The 23,678-nt window shown below is 43.5% G+C and overlaps 1 protein-coding gene across 5 annotated transcripts in view; it reads left to right on the plus strand.

Annotated features, from left to right (window-relative positions):
- ESYT2 (extended synaptotagmin 2) overlaps positions 1 to 23,678 on the plus strand; it is a 144,754-nt gene that overhangs the window by 72,674 nt on the left and 48,402 nt on the right. The gene's annotated exons all lie outside the window — the stretch shown is intronic.

The following is a 23,678-nucleotide window of genomic DNA, read 5'->3' on the forward strand; positions in this document are numbered from 1 at the left end:
ACAACACTCCCTTTAATATACCCCAGCTTTATACTTGCCTTTTTCGCAGCTGCATCAGATTGTGTCTCATATTCAGTTTGTGGTCTGCTATAATCCCCAGATCATGTTCTGCACTACTATTGCTTAGCCAATTATTTCCCATTTTGTATTTGTGCTTTTGATTTTTCCTTCCTAAATGTAGTACCTTGCACTTGTCTTTGCTGAATTTCATCTTGTTAGTTTCAGACCAGTTCTTCAATTTATCAAGGTCCTTTTAAATTCTAATCCAGTCCTCCAAAGTGGTTGCAACCCCTGCCAGGTTGGTGTCATCCTCAGGTTTTATAATCATATTTCAACTCCATCAAGTCATTAAAATATTGAATAATACCAGACTCAGGTGTTTACGGCAACTGCACCTGTATTCCCCCTTCTCCGGTCCCTCAAGGGTACCCGCTCTAGGATCCAGCTCCTCAGTCATCATCTCTCTTTGGTGGAGACCCTTGTGTCTCTCCCTACTGATGGGGAGTTTTCCAGGCTGCAGTTCCCTACCTATTCCCAGCAAGCCAGAAAGCCTAAATAAGCAAACATCTGTGCTTTGCTTTCTCTTTGAAGGCGATGAACAACTGTAGTTGCCAGCGGTTATAAGTTCCCACACAGCTCTTTATAAGCAAGAACATTTATTCTTAATGTGGAAGTGTTATAGAACAGTAGATGAACCTACAGGCATGCTAATAAGCCTATAAGAGGTCACCCCTTCCCCAGCTGCAGGAAGGGCTGTGATAGGAGACAGTCCTTCAGACACCATCCAAGAGTTTTTCTGTGGTTATAAGTTCATAACAGCCTCAAGATATTTAAACTTAATTCAGTAAGGTTTTACAAAGTTACTACAGGAAATTGCCATATCTGTCACACCAAGGCTGACCCCTGTGGGTCCCCACTAGATAGGTCCTTCAACTCTTCCCGGATATAACAACATTATACTTCTCTTCAAAATTACTTACTGTCGTGCTCAGTATATATTCTAACCTTCTGTGTGATTTTTTTCTTTGCTGTTGCACATGCTGATCGATTCAAGGTCTTATACTCCATTCATACCTGTGGCACTTGATAGAGCAGAAGTGTTCCTGGAGCTATCTGCAGTGGCACCTGTGTCTTTTTTTATTCTCCCCCTCACCACCTCCCCGCATGGTTACAGTTAATTTAGAATCCAGCAGTGTGTGTGACTACTTAAATTACTTCCAATGTACAATATCTTTAATTTGTTACACTGAATTTCCTAAAAAGAAAAGGAGTACTTGTGGCACCTTAGAGACTAACAAATTTATTTGAGCATAAGCTTTCGTGAGCTACAGCTCACTTCATCAGATGCATTCAGTGGAAAATACAATGGGGAGATTTATATACATAGAGAACATGAAACAATGGGTGTTACCATACACACTGTAACGAGAGGGATCAGGAAAGGTGAGCTATTACCAGCAGGAGAGTGGGGGGGAGGACATTTTGTAGTGATAATCAAGTTGGGCCATTTCCAGCAGTTGACAAGAACGTCTGAGGAACAGTGGGGGTTGGGGAATAAACATGGGGAAATAGTTTACTTTGTGTAATGACCCATCCACTCCCAGTCTCTATTCAAGCCTAAGTTAATTGTATCCAGTTTGCAAATTAATTCCAATTCAGCAGTCTCTCGTTGGAGTCTGTTTCTGAAGTCTTTTTGTTGAAGAATTGCAACTTTTAGGTCTGTAATCGAGTGACCAGAGAGATTGAAGTGTTCTCCAACTGGTTTTTGAATGTTATAATTCTTGACGTCTGATTTGTGTCCATTTATTCTTTTACGGAGAGACTGTCCAGTTTGACCAATGTACATGGCAGAGGGGCATTGCTGGCACATGATGGCATATATCACGTTGGTAGATGTGCAGGTGAATGAGCCTCTGATAGTGTGGCTGATGTGATTAGGCCCTATGATGGTGTCCCCTGAATAGATATGTGAATTTCATCTGTCGACACCCTACCCATTCACCTCACTTTTCTACATGCATCATACTTTCATCAAAATCATTCTTTTAAGAGAAAATTTGGATTGATCATTTGCAAATTTTGCTGCTTCATCTGTGCACCTCTTTTTTCAGATAATAGATAAATATGTTTAATATTATCATGCCAGGTATATGTGGAAGCTGGGAGCTTTCTCTACTTAATTTCCATTTTCTGAAGGCTACCTCTTTGGCTGAAGAAAAATAGGGAACTTTGCCAACTTCCATGATGATTTTGCTAGGCTGACTTTAAAGGGCACACTATGTTAAGTAGTTGAAGTTCAAAGTACAGGTTTTTAAAAGTATGTTTTTTCAACACCTGAATACTATAAGTATTTATATCATCAAATATTTAAGGTGACAAATGAAGTAGAACCTGGGAGGAAAACTATGGATTTTCTCATTTAGAGTGAATAATAGAAACAAAATGAACTATAAAGTTTTAACAGCACAGTGTACTTTGCCTTATCTTTTACTTTTACACAATAAGCCAAGGGGCACAGTGGTGGTCTTCTGTTTACTATTAGACTTCTGTACTCATTTAGAAATAATATTTAAAACATGAAGATTAATCTCTTAGCTGCTAATCACTTGGTAAAGTTCACAGTTGGTGTTGACCCAAGGATATCTGAAGGTCTTGCATCAGAACAGAGACACATAATGTTATAGGTCTACAACTGAATATGGTGACTTTGGAGAAAAACTATACTACTAGGTTGGATTGAAAGTTTCATATGTAAAGGTTTTGCTAGTTGAAGGCTAGCTAGCTGGAACAGCTGGAACAACTGGGGCCCAAACACTATCTCCATTGCTTAACTAATAGAAAGATTTCTAAAAGTATGTTTTAATTTTGCTTCCATTGAAAGTCAAAGGGACTTAGGCTCCTGAATCATCTAAGCACTTTTTAATTTTTTTTTTACCCATAATATGTATTGTCTCATGTGTCCCAAGACAAACCTACCATGGTGGGGAATTGTTATGACATCGTAGTGTCCTAAATGTGTTGTAAGATGGTTTGGTATTCCTTTTGTAGGCAGACTAAATGGTATTAGAAACATGTTACAGAATCACATTACAGCCCAGGAGTGAAATCCTTTCCCCATTAAAGTAAATGGCAAAATGCCTATTGACTTTGGGGGCAGGATTTCACCCTAGACCTCTTCTGTAATATAACACTATATGCTCATGTCTGTGAGCACAAGGTCAAACTGAGTAATGTTTTCCAGGTGCTGTTGTCTTGTAACATGATCCCCCAAACACTGTGGAATTGTCTCTGTTGCTAGATCCCATCAGTGTATATCCATTTTAAATTTATTTTATAACTAAACCTGTTCTATTGTGTGTACTAGTTATCTATTGTAGCAAAAAGTTTGTAGATTATGTGATTCAGATACTTTACAGTTTGTCCATCGCAACACATCCTCTAGAACAGTCCCTGGCTTCTTGTATTAAAATGTTAACCAAGGGGCAAGTCAGTGGTCATTCAAAAATCTTGCTATCTGAAGCTTTTTCACTACATTTTAGAGTAAGTTAATGTTTTATTTGCTATCCTTCATTACAGAATATAGGTAAAATTTCACATCTGATTTATTTTCAAGGAAAAATTGTTAAATCGGTTTTTCAGCAGGGTCGGGAAGTTTGAAATAGGAATACATGTGATGTGGCAGTGTGCACTAGCTAATTATTACAATGTCTGAAATATTCTTGTGCAGGCCAGCAAATTGACTGAGTACCAATTTTTGTTTGCAAAGCGTATCACCTGTCTCAGTTGCAATGGGTTGTGGATAGGCTACATCCTTCTTCCAGCTGTTGGCAACATTTCACTGAGTGACAAATTCTGAACAAGATCTTTCAGTGTCATGTTAGCTGCAGAGAAACAGCTTGTATTCCTTATGTTCAGCTAAACAAAGAGGGAATTGTGTGTGTCTTATAAACTGATGACAGAGAAGGAAATTACATTGCTGAGCAATTTTGAAGATACTGTATACTTTCTAATTTTAGACCCACCACGCTGGTTGGTTAAAAATGGTATCTCCTAAATTCAGTACTTTATTATTTTTTGGCATGACTACTAAAAGAATGAGTCCTTTTGATACTTACATTTTCCATTAAAGAGTGCCTGAGTTTGAGAAATTTATAGAGGAAAATACCAAAAGAAACCCACCACAGTAGCATGTCACTTAAAAAAAGAGTAAAAATAAAGAGGATAGTTAAATGGAAACTAAAAGGAACAGTCACAAGAATGAAAAGCCTGCAAGATGCATGGAAACTTTTTAAAAACACCATAATAGGGGCTCAAACTATATGAATATCCCAAATTAAAAACAAACAAACCAGTAAGAGGACCGAAAATCATGCCTCCATGGCTAAACAACAGAATAAAAGAGGTGGTTAGAGACAAAAAGACATCTTTTAAAAATTCAAAGTCACATCCTACAGAGGAAAATAGAATCTGGCAAGTCAAGTGTAAAAATATAATTAGGCAGCCCAAAAAAGGATTTGAAGAGCAGCTAGCAAAAGATACTGAAACGGACAGCAATTTTTTTTTAAAATACAACAGAAGCAGGAAGCCTGCCAAACAATCAGTGGGGCCAGTGGACAATCGAGGTGCTAAAGGAGCATTCAAGAAAGACACAGCTGTTGTAGAGAAGCTAAATGAGTTCTTTGTATTGATCTTCACTGAGCCATTCTTTTTAGGTGAAAAATCTGAGGAACAGTCCCAGACTGAGATGTCAAAAGAGAAGGTTTTGGAACTAATTGATAAATTAAACAGTAATAAGTCACCAGGACCAGATGGTATTCACACAAGAGTTCTGAAGGAACTCAAATATGAAACTGCAGAACTATTAACTGTGATATGTAACCTATTGCTTAAATCAGCCTCTGTACTAGGTGACTGTTGGATAGCTAAAGTAATGTTGATTGTTTTAAAAGGATCCAGAGGCGCTCCTGGCAATCACAGGCCAGTAAACCTAACTTCAATATCTGGCAAATTGGTCGACTATAGTAAACAATAGAATTATCAGACACATAGATGAACACGTTATGTTGTGGATGAGTCAGCATGGCCTTTGTAAAGGGAAATCCTGCTTCACCAATATATTAGAATTCTGTGAGAGGGTCAACAAACATGTGGACAAGTGTGATCCAGTGGATATAATGTACATGGACTTCCAGAAACCCTTTGACAAGGTCCCTCACCAAAGGCTCTTAAGCAAAGTAGGCAGCCATGGGATAAGAAGGAGGGTCCTCTCATGGATCAGTAACTGGTAGGAATAAATGGTCAGTTTTCACAGTAGAGAGTGGTAAACAGTGAGGTCCCCAAAGGATCTGTAGTGGGACCAGTGCTGTTCAATATATTCATAAATTACCTGGAAAATGGTAGACAATGAGGTGGAAAAGTTTGCAGACAATACAAAATTACTCAAGATAATTAAATCCAAAGCTGGCTGCGAAGAGCTAGAAAGGGATCTCACATAACTGGATGACTGGGCAACAAAATGGCAAATGAAATTCTATATTTATAAGTGCAAAGTAATGCACTTTGGAAAAGATAATACTGACTATACACACAAAATGATGGGGTTTAAATTAGCTGCTATCATGTAAGAAAGAGGTTGTGGAATCACCGTGGATAGTTCTCTGAAAACATCTGCTTAAAGTGCAGCAGCAGTCAAAAAAACTAACAGAATGTTAGCATCCATTAGGAAAGGGATAGATAATAAGACAGAAAAGATCATATTGCCACTATATAAATCCATGCTATGCCCACACCTCAAAAAGATATATTAGAATTGGGAAAAGTGCAGAGAAGGGCAACAAAAATTATTAGGAGTATGGAGCAGCTTCCATATGAGGAGAAATTAAGAAGACTGGGATTGTTCATCTTAGAAAAGAGATGGCTAAAGGGAGATATGATAGAGGTCTATAAAATCATGAATGGGTACTCCTGAGGGAATTCTGTGCTAAAAAAGTTAAAAATTCTGTGCACAATATTTTAAAATTCTGCAAAATTTGTCGATAAATATATGTGGAGGCTCCAGCGTGGCAGTGGGGAGCACAGGCCACTGGCTGTGCAGAGGTGGGAGATCACCCTGCAGCTCCCCCCTCCCCGCCCCACCCTGGGACACGGACTCAGTGGTGAGGCTGCACCCTACCCTGACACAGTGCAAGGGCTGGGCCTGCCCCAGAAACACCCTGGGGCCTTGCCCCTCCATGCCAGGCGCACCAGGTGTGGGCAGGCAGGTTCAGCCTGGCAGGACCCAAGTGTGGAGAGGCTTAGTATGGGGGGATCCAAGTGTGGGTGAGAAGGTACTGTGTGGGGCAATCTGGGTGCAGGCAGCTTAGTGGGGGGTTCAGGTGTGGGGTTGGGGATCTGGATGCACAGTGGCTCATTTTGCGGGGTTCATAGAATCATAGAATATCAGGGTTGGAAGGGACCTCAGGAGGTCATCTAGTCCAACCCCCTGCTCAAAGCAGGACCAATCCCCAACTAAATCATCCCAGCTGGGTTCTGTGTGCAGGGGCAATGGGACTGTGCAGGGGGGTCCAGGTGAAGGTGGTTCGGTCTCAGCAGGGGGAGTCTGGGTGTGGGGGGGTCTGTAACTCAGCAGGAGAGGGGGCGTCTGGGTGTGGGGGACTCAGTGGGGGGGTCCAGGTGCTGGGTGAATAGGGCTTGGTGGGGTGGGGATCCAGATGCAGGTGGCTTGTCAGGATGGTCCAGGTGCATAGGGGTTGGGGCTCATCAGGTTGGGGGTTCAAGTGCGGGGGGTAGGGTTTGGTCTTGGTGCAGGGATGGGGGTTCAGATGCAGCAGGGACGGGCTGGGGGGTGGGGCTTGGTGAGGTGGGGGTGCAGGGGCAGGTCCGGATGCATGGGGGTGGGTCTGACCCAGCACTGGCTGGGGCATCCCCAGCCCCCACCCCCTAAGCTGCAGTGATTTACCTCTCCAACAGCTGCTTCGGGCACCCAAAAAGGTGCGCCTGCACTGCTGGGGAGGGGCACGTGACTGCTGTTGCAGCTTCCCTTTGCTTCCCTGTCAAAAAGTTATTTTTCTGCGCGGAAGCAAAGAAATCTGCAGGGAACATTGAATTCTGCAGCCTGCAATGGTGCAGAATTCACCCAGGAGGAGTATTATATGTAGGAGAAAAGGCATAGTCCATGTGGATAGAAAATAAGCACTACAAAAAGCACCAAATGGCATAAAAATAAAATCTTTTAAAATCATTTAGCATAAACATTTGACCTATAACCTCTATTAAATGTGTGACGCAATTATGAACATTTTTTCTTAGGGTAAGTGACTCTTGCCTTTTTCAGATTTTTCTGGGGTTTAGTCCCAGTGCAATCCACTCATTGGTTAATTCTTTTAAAAATTAAGGAATGACAGTCATGTAATAAAGTGGACTTTTAATATTAAACATTAAGATGCAGCAATTGTACACTGTATTAGTCTTAGTCGTGCTGTATTTAATAGACTCAAAATATGACCTACAACAATTTAGTAACCATTAGTGTTATACTAGTAGTCTCCTAAGCATGATTTTGATTCTATATTTATTACATTCAGAGCTCATTTGATAGTGAATGATATTTGAATGAAAAATATGGTTAGAATTAGGCCCCAGTCCTACAAACATTTACAACAGAGTAGCTTTACACAGACAAGTAATCCCACTGAACTTTATGGGGCCACTTGTGCATAAATTTACTCACCTGTGTGCATGTTTGCAGGATTGTGGCCTAAGTGCATGTAATGGTCATAATAAGGCACTGGAGAAAAAAGTCTCACTGTAGTAATTGATGAATAATTGTACTGTAGTCTTGTGGCTACTATTCATTTTAGTTACCATATCTTTCTATAGCAAGCACACCCTAGTGGTTAAAGTACAGGAGTGGGAATCAGGAGATATGCTCTAGTTATTTGTCTTGTCATAGACTTAATGTGTAACACAGCACAAGTCATGTAATCTCTCTGCCTAGTTTTTCCCACATATAAAATTACAATTATTCATTATAAATTTTTCTTTTTGTCTTGGCATACAAGAATTCCTTTACTCATCTGCTTAGCTCTTTGCATTTTTAGGTTCATATAAGCAAGAGTTTTACAAGAGTATGTACTTATGCAGTATCCCATGAACCTACAGAAGAGAAGATAACTACTTCCATTACCTATGATGGCTTTCATAAATATTTTCTGTTAGGCCGTATAAACTTACATTTTTTGCCTGTTTATATAACCATACCCATAAAAGTTAACTCACTCCATAATGATAGGAAATGTGTCCAAATGGAGCAATAAGCGTCTTCTGTAGGATTTCTTTACTTAAACTCAGAAAATAAAAATCCATAAAGATCCATTTGAAAAAAGATTGATTAGTCTAATATGATAGTTGAAGGCAGGATCCTGTCCTTCTGAAATATTTTACTGCTAGTTATCATGAAAACTAACCTTCCATGTATAGGTATGCCTTAGCAAATTAATTCACTTTCCTGCCCAAGGTGGATCCTTTCCAATCCAGTTGTTAACTCTCCATTCCCTTGCTGAAAACCATAATTACACAATTTGTCTCTTGATAGCTGCTTGGGCCCTCCTTCCCCTCTGCTGTGAAGTCTTTGGCTTTGTGGATGAGAGAGAACCGGAGCAGCAGCAGGTCTGCCCCTCCCTAACTGCCCATGCACTGGAGGATGAGGTTGTATAGTATATAGACGGAGACCCCCACACACCGCTAATTAAAGTCTCTGATCAAGAGCACATGGGTGTACACACATGCTATGGTGGAGCACCCATAGGGACAAAACATCTCAAAGATCTCAAGTTTACTGTACAGTTAAGTAACCTCTCCTTCCCCTGATGCAGAAGTCATCAAGAAGATCAAGGTCAGTCATTCTAATAGACCCAATATGCCCCAGGCAGGTGTGATATATTATTTTGGTGGTGGTAGCAATAAGTTCTCCTACAATCTTCTAAGAGGCCACACCTTTCCTTAAAGGGAAGCCCAGAGAATCTTGACCTGTCAAGCTTCATCCTAGCAGTGTGGTTTGGGAGTGACTGATGACAAGCTGATATTTAAGTGGAAGGGAAAGTGATATTGAGAAAGTGGTACAGTAAATACCTTTCTACAGCGTGGGAGGAAGACCACTGATATACAGAAGCTAATTAATTAATCACTTCCTGGGAGGTAGACTAGAAAATGTGTAAATACATTGGTGGAGTACTTTTTCATCTATCTCTTGTTGTATTAATTTAGATGAAATAAAGGGGCTCAGGGAGTTAAAGATGTTAACAAGACCCTGTCGCTGTCCAACCTCAAACAATGTCAAACAAGGTATACAGAGGCCTCAGCCTGCTTGGTACCGTGAGAGAAACAGTAGGAAATTTATGCCAAGATTATAAATGTATTATTGAAACATGAAAAAGGAGAATAATTTAAACTAGGCAAAGAGTATTGAAATTGAGTAGTTATGTAAAATAAATGTAATCAAAACCAATCAAAGTGCCTTTTTGGAGGTACTGAATATTGATTAAAGTCTCTTATTCAGTCAGACAGTCCTTCCTGGTGGGGAAGAAAGGGTTAGTTTTGTTGTTACATTTTGAATCAGGAATGATGGTTACTGCTTTAGACAAAACAGACACAGAAGGAAGAGGAGAGATTGGATAGTAAAGAGAGGAGAAATATGCCTTTTGTTGTTGATCTCATGATATAGGGCAGCTGGTCAGTCATGAATAATGCTTTGGGCTGCCCGATTAGCCATGACAGCTGTTGCTTTGAACCCTAGTTTACCCTTTCAGTCAGGGAAATGAGCTAGTTAATCTGATCAGGTCCCTCTCCTTCACTGGTCCTTCTCAGACAGAGCAGAGTTGGATGGGCCACCTCATCTTGCTGTGCTAGTGTTGTGCAATACAGTTGATTTCAGGATCAGGTGAAAAGCCAAGAGAGAAATACAAGAAGAAGATCGCGGGAGACAGAAAAGAGCACACAAAGGTGGGGATGTCAGAGCAGACTCTCACATGTATCAGGCTGAGGTCCTCTCTGGTGCAGCGGCGATGGTCAGGTATCCCCACTGGAGTATCAGCGTCTGATGGTGCAGCAGTAGTTCTTCCTGCAGTGGTGGAAAACAAATGTTATTCTCTGAGTGCTTGCTCATGTCCATTCCACTGTAGGTGTGTGTGCTTGCCACATGCGCCGGTGCCGGAAGTTTTTCCCTTAGTGGTATCCATAGGCAACTGGCTCTGGTGTCCTCTGGAGTGGCGCGTATATGCACCAGTATAAGGGGCATTACCAGCTCCCCCCTCCCTCAGTTCCTTCTTACTGCCAGTAATGGTGCTGGAACGTCTCCATGCCTCGGGTAGCTTTCCTTCTCAACTGTGCCTAGTTGTAAATTCTCTTGTATATAGTTCTTCAAAAGTTCGTGTAGTGTATTAGTTCCCTTAGTGTGTAAGTTAGAAATAGTTAGTTATTTCCCTACGGGACTTAGCCTCGGGACAGGGCATGCCCCAGTTCCCAGCCTTTAGCCTTGTGACTGCTGCAAAAAACCTATGCTAATCAGTGATCTCCATCAAAGCGGTCTTAAGTGTTTGGGGAAGACCCACATAAGTGACAAGTGTTGCATTTATAAGAGTTTCAAGCCCCAAACCAAAAAGGAGTGGGACATTTGACTAAGAGTGCTCCTTATGGAATGGGCCCTTGCACCAGCCTCGGAGCCAGCTAGATCAGACTCCGCTCCAAGCACCGCTTGCTCCGACCGGTGCCGATCCCCATCACCGGTAATGACTAAAAAGCAGAGAGAGGCCGGGAGAGGGCATAAAGGGAAGGAGAGAGCCAGAGGAGAGCAAAGACCCTTGTAGGGCAGCTTTTCCCCTCTGTGTGGTGGCCAGGCTTCAGCACTTGTTGAGCTGTCGAGACACCTTTGTGACTCGCCCGCCACTCCGGGAAGCAGCAGAGACACTCGGCACCTGGCACTGCTATTCATGCCAGAGGTCTTTCATACCACTAAGAACATATTGTCCCTTTCGGTGCTGCCCACGCCGGCCAGCAAGGTGCCCCATTCAAGGGGTAAACCTGCTCTGGGACCTTTCCAGCAGTCCCCATCAGTGCGGCACTGCTCCCCAAAGCAGGGAGTGCCCTGCTGTAATCACCAGAGCAGCGCCACTAGCTTACCTGTCAGAGTTCCCTGCATCATTCCCCGGACTGTAGACAGCATTTCCCGGGATCTCGGCATCTGTCATAAATATAAAGGGAAGGGTAAACCCCTTTAAAATCCCTCCTGGCCAGAGGAAAACTCCTCTCACCTGTAAAGGGTTAAGAAGCTAACGGTAACCTCTCTGGCACCTGACCAAAACGACCAATGAGGAGACAAGATACTTTCAAAAGCTGGGAGGAGGGAGAGAAACAAAGGGTCTGTGTGTCTGTCTTTATGCTGCCTTTGCCGGGGATAGACCAGGAATGGAGTCTTAGAACTTTTAGTAAGTAATCTAGCTAGGTACGTGTTAGATTATGATTTCTTTAAATGGCTGAGAAAAGAATTGTGCTGAATAAAATAACTATTTCTGTCTGTGTATCTTTTTTGTAACTTAAGTTTTTGCCTAGAGGGGTTCTCTATGTTTTGAATCTAATTACCCTGTAAGGTATCTACTATCCTGATTTTACAGAGGGGATTTCTTTACTTCTATTTACTCCTATTTCTATTAAAAGTCTTCTTGTAAGAAAACGGAATGCTTTTTCATTGTTCTCAGATCCAAGGGTTTGGGTCTGTGGTCACCTATGCAAATTGGTGAGGCTTTTTATCCAACATTTCCCAGGAAAGGGGGGGGTGCAAGTGTTGGGAGGATTGTTCATTGTTCTTAAGATCCAAGGGTCTGGGTCTGTAGTCACCTAGGCAAATTGGTGAGGCTTTTTACTAAACCTTGTCCAGGAAGTGGGGTGCAAGGTTTTGGGAAATATTTGGGGGGAAAGACGTTTCCAAACAGCTCTTCCCCAGTAACCAGTATTTGTTTGGTGGTGGTAGCGGCCAATCCAAGGACAAAGGGTGGAATATTTTGTACCTTGGGGAACTTTTTGACCTAAGCTGGTAAAGATAAGCTTAGGAGGTTTTCATGCAGGTCCCCACATCTGTACCCTAGCGTTCAGAGTGGGGGAGGAACCTTGACAGCATCATTTGCCGGCTGTCTGGCGTAGACTGTGGAAGCACCTCACCAGTCCCTGGAGTCCCAGCACCGATCTCTGGAGCATCAGGGTTGATCTCCAAGCTCGTGGCACCACTCCAGAGAGTCCATATGCTGGTCCCCAGAATCATAGAATCATAGACTATCCGGGTTGGAAGGGAACTCAGGAGGTCATCTAGTCCAACCCCCTGCTCAAAGCAGGACCAATCCCCAACTAAATCATCCCAGCCAGGGCTTTGTCAAGCCTGACCTTAAAAATATCTAAGGAAGGAGATTGCACCACCTCCCTAGGTAATGCATTCCAGTGTCTCACCACCCTCCTAGTGAAAAAGTTTTTCCTAATATCCAACCTAAACCTCCCCCACTGCAACTTGAGACCATTACTCCTTGTTCTGTCATCAGCTACCACTGAGAACAGTCTAGATCCATCCTCTTTGGAACCCCCTTTCAGGTAGTTGAAAGCAGCTCTCAAATCCCCCCTCATTCTTCTCTTCTGCAGACTAAACAATCCCAGTTCCCTCAGCATCTCCTCATAAGTCGTGTTCCAGTCCCCTAATCATTTTTCTTGCCCTTCGCTGGACTCTTTCCAATTTTTCCACATCCTTCTTGTAGTGTGGGGCCCAAAACTGGACACAGTACTCCAGATGAGGCCTCACCAATGTCAAATAGAGGGGAACGATCACGTCCCTCGATCTGCTGGCAGTGCCCCTACATATACATCCCAAAATGCCATTGGTCTTCTTGGCAACAAGGGCACACTGTTGACTCATATCCAGCTTCTCATCCACTGTAACCCCTAGGTCCTTTTCTGCAGAACTGCTGCCGAGCCATTTGGTCCCTAGTCTGTAGCAGTGCATGGGATTCTTCCATCCTAAGTGCAGGACTCTGCACTTGTCCTTGTTGAACCTCATCAGATTTCTTTTGGCCCAATCCTCTAATTTGTCTAGGTCCCTCTGTATCCTATCCCTACCCTCCAGCATATCTTCCCCGGATCCTCCTCCTTCCCTTTTTTAAAGATGGGCACTACATTAGCCTTTTTCCAGTCGTCCGGGACTTCCCCCAATCGCCATGAGTTTTCAAAGATAATGGCCAATGGCTCTGCAATCGCATCCGCCAACTCCTTTAGCACTCTCGGATGCAGCGCATCCGGCCCTATGGATTTGTGCTCGTCCAGCTTTTCTAAATGGTCCCGAACCACTTCTTTCTCCACAGAGGGCTGGTCACCTACTCCCCATGCTGTGCTGCCCAGTGCAGCAGTCTGGGAGCTGACCTTGTTCGTGAAGACAGAGGCAAAAAAAGCATTGAGTATATTAGCTTTTTCCACATCCTCTGTCACTAGGTTGCCTCCCTCATTCAGTAAGGGGCCCACACTTCCCTTGACTTTCTTCTTGTTGCTAACATACCTGAAGAAACCCTTCTTGTTTCTCTTAACATCTCTTGCTAGCTGCAACTCCAGGTGTGATTTGGCCTTCCTGATTTCACTCCTGCATCCCCGAGCAATATTTTTATACTCTTCCCTGGTCATTTGTCCAATCTTCCACTTCTCATAAGCTTCTTTTTTGTGTTCAAGATCAGCAAGGATTTCACTGTTATGGCAGGCGACCAGCTTGGCTTATTTACTATTCTTTCTACACATCGGGATGGTTTGTCCCTGTAACCTCAATAAGGATTCTTTAAAATACAGCCAGCTCTCCTGGGCTCCTTTCCCCCTCATGTTATTCTCCCAGGGGATCCTGCCCATCAGTTCCCTGAGGGAGTCAAAGTCTGCTTTTCTGAAGTCCAGGGTCTGTATTCTTCTGCTCTCCTTTCTTCCCTGTGTCAGGATCCTGAACTCGACCATCTCATGGTCACTGCCTCCCAGGTTCCCATCCACTTTTGCTTCCCCTACTAATTCTTCCCGGTTTGTGAGCAGCAGGTCAAGAAGAGCTCTTGTTGGTTCTTCTAGTTGCCCCTAGTTGGTTCCTCCAGCACTTGCACCAGGAAATTGTCCCCTACACTTTCCAAAAACTTCCTGGATTGTCTGTGCACTGCTGTATTGCTCTCCCAGCAGATATCAGGGTGATTGAAGTCTCCCATGAGAACCAGGGCCTGCGATCTAGTAACTTCCGTGAGTTGCTGGAATCTCATCAACAGTCTCCGATTCGCCGGTATGGATCGTCGCAGGCAAGGCATTGATCCTTAAACTGGTAAAGTCTTATGTGTAAATGTTTGTTGAGAGATTACAGAACACATACATTATTTGTTTTTGGAAGGAGAAAAATCTGGTTCCCCTTTACCATGTGTTCAAGAATTTTACTTGTTTTTGTTTTTAATGCTCAGAGTATTTTGACCAGAGGGCATGGTGTTTTGATTTAAGCAATTTAAGGGGGTAGTATTTATTCTCTCTCTTGTAATAATCAGATAACTCTCACTCCATGTTCTGATTGCTGCTCTGGAACTTTGGCTGTGCAGTATTATACTATGAAAACTTCATTTCATATTTGGCATTTTCTGTATGTATGTTAACTTATATACATTTGTCCTGTGTTGACAAGATACCTTTCAACCAATCGTCTTAATAAACCTCTTCATGTAACAAGCCTCATATGAATTTTTCCCCTTGGGATATTTCAGGTCACCTTAAAGGTTTAGCAAGGGGTTCATAACAAGCTTGGAAAAACTCATTGCCTGGTGTTAATGTGAAGAAGTAACTCTATACTGCCTGATGAAATTAATGTAATGTGCATCTTTCAGTTTGGCAAGTGTTCCTGTAGTACTCCCTGTTAGCACTATGTAAGTCATCAAGACAAGTAACTTTTTGAGATGTCCTTTGACCTGGGCACCACAGAAAAGACTATTAACTTTTTTTTACAGCTGCTTTCCAAAATGAATTGGAACTCTATTGCAAGGTCTGCTTCCACCATATATTAGTTGGTTTTCAGCACTACCCTTAGTGACATTTCAACTGGTGAATATAACAACTGCCTGGAAGTGATTACCACTCATTGCAGTGAGACAGCAGATTGTTGCTATATTTTACACTATTCCTCAGCAATACAGAAAGTACTGATACCTGTGAATGGGAAGATGTCAGTATTCAGAGTACTTGTGGCACCTTAGTCTCTAAGTCTCTTAGTTTCTTTTTGCAGTGTGACAGGGTCAGGCCAGATGGCTATAGGAGAGTATAGAAGGCAGATATATTAGCCCCAGGCTAAGTAGGTCCCTTTTCCCTGGGTAAGGTAACAGGGAAGGTTCCAGAACAATCAGGAACCTTCTGGAGACAATTAAGACAGGCTGATTAGAACACCTGCACCAATCAAGAAGCTGCTAGAATCAAGTAAGGCAGGCTAATCAGGGCACCTGGGTTTTAAAAAGGAGCTCACTTCAGTTTGTGGTGTGCGTGTGAGGAGCTGGGAGCAAGAGACACTAGGAGCTGAGAGTGAGAATGCGGACTGTTGGAGGACTGAGGTGTACAAGCATTACCAGACACCAGGAGGAAGGTCCTATGGTGAGGATAAAGAAGGTGTTGGGAGGAGGCCATGGGGAAGTAGCCCAGGGAGTCGTAGCTGTCGCACAGCTGTTCCAGGAGGCACTCTAGACAGCTGCATTCCACAGGGCCCTGGGCTGGAACCCGGAGGAGAGGGCGGGCCCGGGTTCCCCCCAAATCCTGGGCAGACACAGGAGGAGTCGACCTGGACTGTGAATTCAGCAAAACGGCCAAGCTGAGGGCTGCCGTAAAGCTCCAAGGCGAGCAAATCTGCCAATAAGCGCAAGACCCACCAAGACCCACCAAGCGCAGGAACTTTGTCACAACGGATACAGACTAACATGGCTGCTAGTCTGAAAAGTATTCAGAGTGGAGCTCCAAACACCAATTCAGAGTATGTCTTTGCTACGCACATTTGAAATGTCCCCACTGTCAAAATCTGAAATGTCTTTTGTGCCTCACCTATTCAATGTACGTTAACTTGCACCATGCTTTATTCATCCCAGTCAATGTGTCTCCAGTAGCTTTGCCTACTGTTTCCATTCACCATGTCCTTTGGCGGCTGAAAAAAGTTGCTATTGTTGTATGTCTACCCAAATGCTCTGGTCCTGCAAGGGGCTTAAGGGGAAGGTAGAAAGGTGAATTGGAAGCCTAAAAAAGGACACTCCTTGGTTTTCCTGCTTCCGGACTGCAATGAGTAGAGAGGGGGTACAGGTGTCTGGCCTCTTTCACAGGCCCTCCCTGCTTATCTGCTGTCCCTTTGGTACTCCTGCTAGTTGTCCTCTATTTTGTTCCCCTAAATGATTGATCAAAAAGGATGGAGTAGTCTTACTGTCTGATTCTTCCCCTCTGTGTTAGTGGCTTTTCACGATCCCCTTTTCACGATCCCCTAGGTTTTTGGGCCTACAAAATCAGGATTTATGCCCACAGATTGAGGATTTATTTGTCTTCATAAATGTTCTGCATAAGTGGTCTGCATAAATCCAAGATACTCTAAGACTTTAGTCAGCATTAATTCTACTTATCATTTTGTATCCCAGTCGTTGTTTAAAAAAAGATATCCTTAAATATTCCCTTTTTGTTAAATTAATAACTCAATATATTACCCAATAATTATTGTTGGAGATTAAGGCCCTGATTCAACAAAACATTAAAGCATGTGCTTAATGTCAAGCATGAGAGTCATCCATTGAAGTCAGTTGGACTACTCACATGGACTACTAAACAGTTGAGCACATGCATAAGGGCTATGTGGATCAGGCTTAAAATCAGTGCAGTTCATATATTGCAGAATAGTAGAACATAACTCTGAAAAGGCTATTACAGTTAAAATCCATGTCTTTGTTTAAGGTTATGCAAACTTGCATACAGTTTTAACTGAACCTCTGTTCTGCCGGCCCACTCAGTATTGGAGGCAGGCAAGGTATTGAGGCTTACAAAAATCCTGTCTAGCAGTAGTTCTTCCAAAATACTTCTTCCAGAGTATTTTTTAATTTTAGTGTCATATTTGTTTTTGAATCCTGATCTCACTCCTTGTCTCCAGTGACTGTTTTCCTTGAGAAAGGAGTTCAAAATGGAGCTTTCTGCAATAAGTAACTTCATTTTCCAAAGTTCCCAGTTTCCTGAAGGCCCAGAACCACTCCAGGCACATCTAGGGTTGCCAACTTTCTAATTCCAGAAAACTGAACACCGCTGCCCCCAAGCCTCACCCCTTCCCGAGGCCCTGCCCCCTGCTCACTCCATCACCACTCCCTCCGTTAGGACCACTCATTATCACAGCTGCAATGGGTCCATCAAAGGCCCACTCCTGAATCCCAAATACAAATTCATAGAGCATAACCACAGAAATGCACACCTGTCCAGATACCTATATAAATAAATCTGTAGAAACTGACTCCCACACCTACATTCATACACACACATGTATTCATAAAAAGAACAGGAGTACTTGTGGCACCTTAGAGACTAACAAAGTACTCCTGTTCTTTTTGCGGATACAGACTAACATGGCTGCTACTCTGAAACGTGTATTCATGTGTACACATCTAGCATGCACTAACACATATACTTCCACATTATTTATTGCTACAATTGTTGTTTAGTGCCTGGAGACCCCAACTAAGATCAGGGCTCCAGGGTGGTAGGTGCTGGACATACACATAAAAAGAGAGAGTCTGCAACAAAGAGTTTTTAATGTAGCTAGACAATGGCTCTTCTGCAATTACTAGTCAACAACATTCACTTTTTAAGAAATCTTACATTTCTTTTAGAGTTCCCTTCCCTTTTAAACACTTGTTATGAAATGAATACACACATATTTTGTCGTCATTTTTTTTGTGCACAAGCCAGCAAAAGAAATAAAAGTCAAAGAGTTAGGCTGCAAATTTTATTCACAGAGGTATACACCCATGCGGCAATACACACACCACCCTACACAAAGACACACAGTCTTAACACACACATAATGCACGCATGCACACAGTTGCCTACACAGAGACACTTTTTCATGTACTTTTCTAGGGGCTGCCTAAATCACCCAGCCAGGAAGGGAGAAGGGTGAGCTGGAGGGGAAAAGATGGTGTGTCTGTGTGTGGGAGAGAGGATGGGGAGGGAAAGAGGCCAAGGAGAAGAGCAGAGTAGGGGTGAGAGGGGGCAGTGAAGGGGAGAGGAGGGAGTGTGGGTGGGGTATGTGGGGTGTATTGAGATGCAGGGGGAGGCAGAAGGCTACAGGTACATGAGGATGTGGGGGGCACGGGTGTATAGGGACATAATGGGAGTGCAGCAGTGTATAGAGGTGAATGGGAGGTGGGGGTGAGGACATGGGGGTGGCGGCTCTGGGAGGTGGAGAGGATGGGTGGGGGTAAGGGGTACAGGGCTGGGATGGGTAGGAATGGGGGGCAGGATGGGATGGGGGAGGGATGCAGTGAGGGACATGGGGCTGCAGGGGGTTGGGACGGGGAGGGACGCAAGGACGGAGGTGTGGGGGTGGGAGGTGTGGGGTGGGGAGGGATGTGGGTGCAGGGGGTGGGGTGGGGAGGAATGCAGTGAGGGACATGGGGGTGCGGGGGGATGGGACAGGGAGGGATGCAGGGACAGGGGTGCGGGGGGGTTGGGACGGGGAGGGATGTAGGGATGGGGGAAGGTGTGGGATGGCAAGGGATGCAGTGGTGGGGGGATGAGGGTGCGGGGTTGGGATGGGGAGGGATGCAGTGGGGGTGCAGCCCCATTCCCAGAACTCTGTGACAGGGATACATACCTCTAACTCCTGGGTGCCAGCAATGGAGCGACAGACTGCAGTTCGCTGCAGGGCATGCACTGCAGCTCGAGGAGAAGAGGGCCAGGCAGCAGTGGGAGAGGCGTGTGACACGTGACCCCTCAACAGCCGCCTGCTGAGCACTCACGAGTCGCACTAGTTCCTCCCCTGCCCTGCCCCAGCCAATGGGAGCTGCATCTGTGGGGGGGTGGGCAGCACACAGACCCCTCTTGGCAGCCCCTAAGGCTAGAAGCCAGACATGCCAGCTGCTTCCTGACCAAGGAGCTGTGCAGCGGCTAGCAGAGAGTCTGCCAGCCCCGCTGCGCATCACGGCCCAGTCAACACCTGCCAGGATCCCTTTTTGACCGGGTGTTCCAGTCCAAAACCAGACACTTGGTCACCCTAGGCACATCAGCAGCAGTGCTGAGTGAGAGCAGTGCCATGACTGGATCAAGGTCCCAGAGGTGCCTTCCCCACCACAAGTTCCCATCATTGCCATTGCCTCCACAAGCTTCCCAGGGCGTAGTCTGGACGCCACAAAACTCTATCCTCATGGTATCTGAACTCTATCAAATAGTTGGAGCAAGGGTACGGGATGTCAAGATATCTGATTTCTCACTACCTGACTGAGAAATGAGGCAAGTAGCTTTGTATCAGTGCCTCAGTTTTTCAATCTATACAACAGTTGTTGTACTTACCCACCTTCATAAAACCACATTGAAATCTTCAGATGTATGGTAGTATGTGACGGCACAGTCTTGTTTGTTGTTGTTCACTGGTAGTGTAAGGATTCAAAAGGAATTTTCCAGTTAAAGCAAACTGTTGAGATAGATTTGGCTCTTTAAAAAGAATGGCACGAGCTCTGGTTTTGAAATAACAAAATGAATACATGTGAGCCTTTCTGCATATTTATAGTAACCATGTATCAGACAGTTGCAAAAATCAGTCCTTGATATTTGCAGGTAAAGAAACAGCATAGTGGTTCAGCCAAAAGCTAGAAAGGAAACAAAAGGCTGTTGTGCCATTTTGCTTATGCAGTCATATTACCATTTGAATAGATTTTTTTTTTTACTCTCAGCTAATTTTTATGCAAGTGATATAATATTTTTTAGAAAGTAAAAAGGAAACCGTAGCCCAGGAAATTCAATTCTGTCAGCTTGTTTACTTATTCAAAAGCAATATGAAGCTTTTTCTTGCAAGAGGAGTACAGAGGGAGCTGCTGGCATAAGAACGGTCATAGTGGGTCAGACCAAAGGTCCATTAAGTATCCTGTCCTCTGACAGTGGCCAATGGCAGGTGCCCCAAGGGGAATGAACAGACAGGTTATCATTAAGTGATCCATGCCCTGTCACCCAATCCCAGCTTCTGGCAAACAGAGGCTAGGGACACCATTCCTGCCCATCCTGGCTAATAGCCATTGATGGACCTATCTCCCATGAATCTATCTAGCTCCCTTTTGAACCCTGTTATAGTATTGGCCTTCACAACACCCTCTGGCAAGGAGTTTCAGAGGTTGACTGTGCATTGCGTGAAAAAATACTTGTATTTGTTTTAAACCTGCTACCTATTAATTTCATTTGGTGGCCCCTTGTTCTTGTATTATGAGAAGGCATTGGTTTAATTTTGCTAACCAAAAAAGGAGTTTCTCTAAATCAAACAGTTCAGCTTATGTGTGTCTACATATTTGAACTTTTAAATTATATGGATTAAATAAATATCCGCCTACCAAGGCATCAGCCATGGGCTGCATCATTTGTTCTCATAATACAAGAATAAAGGGATATTAAATGAAATTGAAAGGCAATATATTTTAAAACTGGTAAAGGAAAATATATTTTGACACAAGGCACAATTAATCCTAAACTCACTGCCACATAATGTCATTGAGGTCAGGATCCTAGTAAGATTCACAAAAGGAGTTAAGTATTTAAATAAACAATAAGAACATCTACATTTATATAGTAAAAAATAAAAAGGCATGTAAATCCTCAAGCTAGATCTAGGGAAGAACTTCTCCCATGGGGGTAATGCATGCCACAAAGAGTTCCATGCATGGGGGGGTAGCAGGTCAGCCTGATAGCCAGTTGGCCTAGTGCAGTGGTTCTCAAACTTTTGTACTGGTGACCCCTTTCACACAACAAACCTCTGAGTGTGACCCCCCCACTTAGAAATTAAAAACACTTTTTTAATATTTAACACTATTATAAATGCTGGAGGTAAAGTGGGGTTTGGGGTGGAGCCTGACAGCTGCAACCCCCATGTAATAATATTGTGACCTCTTAAGGGGTCACGACCCCCAGTTTGATAGTCCCTGGCCTAGTGGTCAGGCAGTGGCTCCACAGTTCTTTCTGGTCTGGGCATTCTAGACAGGGCTCTGGCTGATTCGTGTGTGGCAGACCTCAATTTCTTCTGAGTATTTCTTCTATTCCCCTTAGGGTTCTGTCGCAATAGAGGTACAGCAGAGTAAGGTAGGTTTCAGAGTAGCAGCTGTGTTAGTCTGTATCTGCAAAAAGAAAAGGAGTACTTGTGGCACCTTAGAGACGAACAAATTTTTTTGAGCATAAGCTTTCGTGAGCTACAGCTCACTTCATCGGATGCATTCAGTGGAAAATTCAGTAGGGAGATTTATATACACAGAGAACATGAAACAATGGGTGTTACCATACACACTGTAACAAGAGTGATCAGGAAAGGTGAGCTATTACCAGCAGGAGAGTGGGGGGCGGGGGGGGGGGAAGCGGTTTGTATTGATAATCAAGGTGGGCCATTTCCAGCAGTTGACAAGAACGTCTGAGGAACAGCGGGGGTGGTGGGGGGAGGAATAAACATGGGGAAATAGTTTTACTTTGTGTAATGACCCATCCACTCCCAGTCTTTATTCAAGCCTAAGTCAATTGTATCCAGTTTGCAAATTAATTCCAATTCAGCAGTCTCTCGTTGGAGTCTGTTTTTGAAGTTTTTTTGTTGAAGAATTGACACTTTTAGGTCTGTAATCGAGTGACCAAAGAGATTGAAGTGTTCTCCGACTGGTTATTTCCCCATGTTTATTCCTCCACCCCCACCTCCGCTGTTCCTCAGAGGTTCTTGTCAAATGCTGGAAATGGCCCACCTTGATTATCACTACAAAAGGTTTTTTCCCCCCTCTCGCCTGCTGGTAATAACTCACCTTACCTGATCACTGTCGTCACAGTGTGTATGGTAATACCCATTGTTTCATGTTCTTTGTGTATATAAATCTCCCCACTGTATTTTCCACTGAATGCATCCGATGAAGTGAGCTGTAGCTCACAAAAGCTTATGCTCAAAAAAATTTGTTAGTCTCTAAGGTGCCACAAGTCCTCCTTTTCTTTTTGCAGAGTAAGGAAGTAAGCTCTACTGGGTCCCTCCCAACCTAGGGCCATATAGGGGCATTACAGTGTTTGGACCACTTGCTGGTCCACCCCAAGTTATACTCTCCCCCTCCCCCGCCCGGTCACTTCCTACCAGGCTGTGGCTCCTCTGGGGCATTGTCATGGGCTCAGGAGTATCAGTTTAGTCTGTCAGTGGGACAAGACAGTCTACTCAGTTTACAACTCCCAAAGAAGAGGGAACTGAATCTGGATCATCACGTCCAAAGTAGCTTTGGGAATGCTGCAGCCAGTCCTTTCACAGCTCCAGGCTCCTTTCACAGCTTCACAGTCTCACTTCCTGGTGCTGTTACCCACTCAATTTAGAGCACCAGGGTCCTTTTAATTATCCCTCCCTCCTCCCTAGCCCAGTACTGTTCTATGCTGTGCTCAGGTTTAGTATGCAATCTGCAAACTCCATCACAGAGGTTCACCTTGTAAATTGAGGTGGTGCATTTACAAACATTGTTCAAGTATGTCACTAGCCAACTGAGAAGGAGAGATACTAACAAATAGAGCAGAAAGCCTGAAGAGATGTGGAATTCACTTTCTGAACATAGTTTTCAAGAACCTCAGGTTTATGAGTGATTTTTTCGTAATGTCCAGTGGATTACAGTAGAATCTCAGAGTTACGAAGACCAGAGTTAAGAACTGATCAGTCGACCACACACCTCATTTGGAACCAGAAATACACAATCAGGCAGCAGCAGAGAGGAGGTGGGGGGAAGCAAAGACAGTACAGTACTGTGTTAAACTTAAACTACTAAAAAAAAAAGGGAAAGCAGCATTTTTCTTCTGCATAGTAAAGTTTCAAAGCTGTATTAAGTCAGTGTTCAGTTGTAAACTTTTGAATGAACAACCATAACGTTTTGTTCAGAGTTACGAACAACTCCCTTCCCGAGTTGTTCAGTTATTCGTAACTCTAAGGTTCTACTGTAAAGTAAAAATATAAAGGGTAGGTTTTTATTATCTAGAGGTAAATAAAAAATGACGCCTCACTCTAGTAATAGGTTATAGTTGATATTGAGTCCACTGAGGAAACTTGTTTTATTTGTAGACACAATACTGTTGTGTCTTTCATTAGTCACTTTGTTAAGAAGTATGTGCAGAGTGAATGTATGAATATTTGACCAAAGGAGAAAACCACTGATTATAGGACCAACCTTATTTCACAGGAGGGCCACAGAAATCTAAGCACAACCTTATGTGGGCCAAACAGATTCTACATACTTTAGTAAGATTTCAAGTCACCTGCATTGATTTTTATTTTAAGTTCAGCTTGTTTTGTATGTATTTAGACAGAAACAACATATGTATAATGTTGTCTATTTACACAAGCGTACACTAAAAGGATGTAAACATGACGACAAAACGCTAATGAATTGGCTGTTATA

Source organism: Chelonia mydas, chromosome 2, assembly GCF_015237465.2.
Source record: "Chelonia mydas isolate rCheMyd1 chromosome 2, rCheMyd1.pri.v2, whole genome shotgun sequence".
NCBI lineage: Eukaryota > Metazoa > Chordata > Testudines > Cheloniidae > Chelonia > Chelonia mydas.